Below are 5,387 nucleotides of genomic sequence, written 5' to 3' on the forward strand. Positions count from 1 at the left end.
TTTTTGTTCAAGTAGCCTGAACAAGCTAAACACATAAACATACGCGTGTTTTCTTCTCTTGTATTACTGACTTGTGGTTACTTGCTATCCTCAAGAGATTATCATGTTAAATTTCTGGAAACAAATAGAAGAGCAGACTGTTTCACTTACACCATCCTTAGAAAAGGCATATTTAGGGTGTCTGGCTGTTCCGTTGGTTAAGCATCTGGCTCTTGATTTCAGCTCAGGTCATGATCTCATGGTTCTTGAGTTGGACGCCTGCATTGGGCTCTGCATTGATAGCATGGAGGGAGCTTGGGATTTTTTTCCCTCTCTCTCTCTCCCCCTCCCCTGCTCGCTAGCGCTCTCTCTCTCTCTCTCTCAAAAATAAATAAATAAATATTTAAAAAAAAACAAAGAAAAAATGTAGTCAACTTCAAGGATATTACACCTCAGTCTTTCCTGATTACAAATCCTAGTTCATTTATGATTATAGTTCTAAGAATATGTAAACTTCTCATCTATAATTTTTACATATCAAACTTATAATTTTTAATTTTTATTTACATAAATAAATATACATCAAATTTGTAAAATTTCAAACAATCCAGAAAAAAAACATATATTTCCCTCTGTCCTTCACTTACAATTTTAGTCTGCTTGTAAGAGGTAACTATGATGAACTATTTAGTGATTAATGTTTCTAAAGACAATATTCTAGACATTTATTATACCAACACACATGCACACACACAATTTTGTAATCTATCATTACATTTCATGTAAATGATAGAAATGTATCATTTTGCAACTTCTCCTTTAACCTGTTTTTGAGATTTACTTATAACATGTATTTCCATATTGATAGACAGCTAGATGGCCTATAATTTTTTACTTTGATAAAGATAGCATCACTAAGCATCTTTGTACATCCTACCTGGGCACATGATGGAATACTTCTCTTGAATGAATACCAAGACGTGGAATGGATAGATCAGAGCTGCAGTATAAATCAGTTCTCCAAAACTGTCTTCCAATATTATTCTACCAATTTACACTACCATCAGTGATGCAGAAGAGTTCTTTTGTGCCCTCATCTCATCTAAACTGTGATATTCTTTATAAAATATTCAGTCTATCTAATTTTACTTGAATTTACTTGTACCAGATTCTATGTGAGGTTTAACAATTCTCTTTATGTTTGTTGACCTTTTATATTTCATCTTTTGTCAGTTACTCAGTTATTTTGTCACTTTTTCTATTGGATTATATATTTTTCCTTTTTAATTAATTGTAGAAGCTTTTCACTTTGAATATAATTATCTACTATAAATGTTTAATTACTTTCCTTGTTTGTTAATTCTTTTTATCTTGGTTATGGCTATTTGTATTGCTTAAAAGCTTAAATTTCTAAGGAGCCAAATTATTAGTTTTCAATTAGCAATAATCGCGCCTCGGATAAACCTCATTGGCTATGATACTGCCACTGCGCAAAGCTAGGAGCCAAATTATTAATCACTACCTTTATGCTGATGGTCTGCTGAATCTTTTGACAAAAGGTCTTCTTACACCAAAATTGCATGCATAGTTTCCCAAAATTGCTTCTGGGTATTTTTTTCCCCATTAGGTCCAAAATTCATCTGCATTTCATTTTTGGAAACTGTGTAGTGAGGATCCCTAACTACAAATGCATAGCTATTTGTTTTCACATGTTGTAGTGAATTATATAGGAATCCTGTAAGATAGCATTTATAAATCCAAACGTAGAGCCAATCATTTCTAAATTTTTTAATGTTTATTTATTTTTGAGAAAGAGAGAGAGAGAGAGAGAAAATATCAATGAGCAGGGGAGGGGCAGAGAGGGAGACACAGAATCCAAAGCAGGCTCCAGGCTCTGAGCTGTCAGCACAGAGCTCAATGCAGGGCTCGAAGCCACGTACCCTGAGATCATGACCTGAGCCAAAGTTGGATGCTCAACTGACTGAGCCACCCAGGTGCCCCAATATAGCCAACCATTTCTAAACAATTCATTCACTTTTCCAACCAATGTCTTAATGTTTCCCTTCACTTGAAAAGCTACTTGTCCCATATGGGAAATTATTATTTAACAAATTATTATTATTTATTAATTTGGACAGATTTATTTTGTAAGTATTTCCCCAAAAGCTCTAAGTTTTTAGAACTCCTTAGAAATTACTCCATTGCTCTAGAAACATGAGAAAAGTTATAAAACAGTCACTCAATTCTCCAGCCCAAGTTTGGTATGTTAGCTGTTTTGTCAGAATTAGCACATCAAACTGACGTCGTCATGAATGCAGCTGAGAGGCACAGGTTTTCATCTGACTTATTCTCTGGTCACAGTTACTAGCTGATACCTCCCCAGCGCTAGCTGGCTTTGTATCAGAGGCTAAGTCATTAAGCAGGGAGAGAAGTTATGATCAGCTTTCATCTGGGTCCTCTCACAAAATGCTGTAGACCTTCACTGTGCTGATGGCATTTCTCCTCTGGGTCCACTACATTGTCCATGACTTGGCACAAAGACTCTATCTGGCATTTTATTCAACTATATGTTTCTTCTATAAAAGAACCCCTCCCCCTTTCTGCCTTTTCCTCTAATGTCCTGTGACAAAATGTTGAGAGACTTTGAGACTGTAGCTCTGATCACAACTGTCTTTTATATGTGAATTTCTAAGAACATACAAATTAAAAGAGCTTATTACATAGATTAGGATTTTACCTGCCTTCCCTATCTTTCTTTTCCACATCCAACATGTCCTTAAGTCCTACTGACCACTCTCTTGAAATATCATGTAAATGTGTTTCATCTTTTCAATTCCCAGGGACACTGCTTTTACTCAGCATCATGTCAAATTTCACTTACCTCAAGTATTTCAACATTCTCCTCAATAATTTCTCCCATTTTAATATCATTCTTTTTTTCTTTGTATTTTATAAAAGTTGTGTCTTTCTAAACCATAGACTGATTATGGTGTATGATTTAACTGTAATTTATGTCAGTCATGTAACTCCTCATTTTGTATGAAATAAAACCCTAAGTACTTTGAAGGGCAGTCAATAATCCCAATAAATGTACATCAACTTAGTTTTTCTAGCATCCACTGTATCTCTCATTCTTCCCCAAACTAATATATTCTATACAGCAGCCACAAAGGGGAATGAGGCTTCCTTCCAGTCCATAAACATCTTTGACTTTATTATTCTTACTAAAAATACTGACAGACAACTTTATTATTCATTTATAATGAAAATAAGCTCAAATTTTGAAAAGACAACAACCAACTTCTTTTCTATTGTCAAAAAGGACAATTTTCTCCCATTTCTATGTATTAAGTAAAATGTCTAGCATAGTTGGAAATTCTATCCTTACTCCAAAGAAGGACCATCTAGGGGCGCCTGGGTGGCTCAGTTGATTAAGTGTCCCACTTTGGCTCAGGTCATGATCTCATGGTTTGTGGGTTCGAGCCATCTGTGGGGCTGTGTGCTGACAGCTCAGAGCCTGGAGCCTGCTTCAGATTCTGTGTCTCCCTCTCTCTCTGCCCCTACCCTGCTTGCACTCTGTCTACCTCTCTCTCTCAAAAATAAAAATAAATAGTAAGAAAAAAAAATCAAAGAAGACCATCTAGACTTCTATTTCTATGATTTAAAAGCCAGTAACAGAAAAACTCTCCATCTTAGAACAACTATTAAAATGGGATAAAAGTTTTAAAATCTACTTTCTAGAGGCACGAGGAAACAGCCAACCCAAAACTAGTGAGTGTGAAATCCTGGGAATGAAGAAATGCATTGAGGTAAGACCAATATTTCTGCTGATTTTTCCATGAAGGGATTTGATGCCCACATTCTTCTCAACAATGCCTAACCGAGAGTCCATGTTAAGGTGTAAATAGGATAACCATCAGTGATAATGTATGGTGTGAGACCTATGCATGTTCTAACTTTTTCTACAAATAACTCAAAACCTTAAAGAGCCGGAAAACAAAGAAGACTAAGTTGGCTAACTCCAAAAAGTTGAGTAAAATTGACAAGTAGGCTGAGAAGCATCAGTTCTTTTTCCCTAACTTACTAATCATAGACACAAGATAGAGTCTGAGGTTGGAGCCTTGGCCAGAGCAAAGGGCAAACCATAGGAGAATTCAGTGGTTGTGTGGGGCTCAAGTAACAAAATTGGAACTGTGAGCATCTTCAAACATCTGATGTATCCTCCCCTAGATATAGTGCCACATTTTAAAATTGTATAAGACAAGGGGCGCCTGGGTGGCTCAGTCGGGTAAGCGTCCAACTTCAACTCAGGTCATGATCTTATAGTTGATGAATTCGAGCCCCGCACTGGGCTCTGCTCTGATAGCTCGGAGCCTGGAGCCTGCTTCAGATTCTGTGTCTCCCTCTCTCTCTCTCCCTTCCCTGATCATGCTCTGTTCCTCTCAAAAATAAACATTAATTTTTTTAAATATTTAACATTGTACAAGACAAGAAGCTAAGCCGATAAGCCAAAATTTGCAGAAAGACAGAACTAAGTTTCCTAAAGTTCTGTAGAAGTGAGTATAAAATAACCTAGAAACAAGTGTGAGCCATACATAACCTCAGCCTTACTAAAACTTAAACCAGCTTTGACCTAACTCAGTCCCTTGCTGAGTTGAGGTCATCTCCTCTCACACCCCACTCAACACCACAACTGTGTTATTTTTTTTTTTTTTGGAAGATACAGTAAATCCTTTCCAGTAGGAGATACCTTCATCTGAAACCTCTACACTTCTATCACAGTATCTGGAATGTGATGAAAAAATTAAGAATTAGGAGAAGAGGCAAGACGACGTGGTGGCAAGACAACGTGGTCAGTTACTGAGAAGAAAAAAATAAGCTATAGAAGCAGACCCACAAATGACTCATACATTAGTCATCTTGAAATAACTATGATTAATAAACTCATGAAAGGAAACAAGAAGGATAGAATGGATGAAAGAATAGAAATTTGAACAAAAAAAGCAGAATTTGTGAAGATCAAGTGGCCACTGGAGTATTTAAAAATACTATCTTAAATTAGTAACTTAGGGGCGCCTGGGTGGCTCGGTCAGTTGAGTGTCCAATTTACACTACCACCTGTGATGCAAAAGCGTTCTTTTGTGCCCTCATCTGTGTTGCGGCTCAGGTCACGATCTCACAGTTTGTGAGTTCAGGCCCCACATCGGGCCCTGTGCCGACAGCTCAGAGCCTGGAGCCTGCTTCAGATTCTTTGTCACCCATTCTCTCTGCCCCTCCCCTGCTCACATTCTTTGTCTCTCTCAAAAATATATAAAACGTTAAAAAAAAAAAATTAGTAACTTCCCAGATGACCTTAACAGCAGATGAGATGTAGTAAAAGAAAGAGTTAGTAAACTCATATACAAATC

General features: G+C 36.8%; 1 pseudogene; it reads right to left on the reverse strand.

The window, feature by feature from the left end:
* Positions 1 to 1,371: 1,371 nt before the first annotated feature.
* LOC131489319 (U4 spliceosomal RNA) lies at positions 1,372 to 1,477 on the reverse strand (annotated as a pseudogene).
* Between the last annotated feature and the right edge of the window lie 3,910 nt (positions 1,478 to 5,387).

Source organism: Neofelis nebulosa, chromosome 1 (assembly GCF_028018385.1).
Source record: "Neofelis nebulosa isolate mNeoNeb1 chromosome 1, mNeoNeb1.pri, whole genome shotgun sequence".
NCBI lineage: Eukaryota > Metazoa > Chordata > Mammalia > Carnivora > Felidae > Neofelis > Neofelis nebulosa.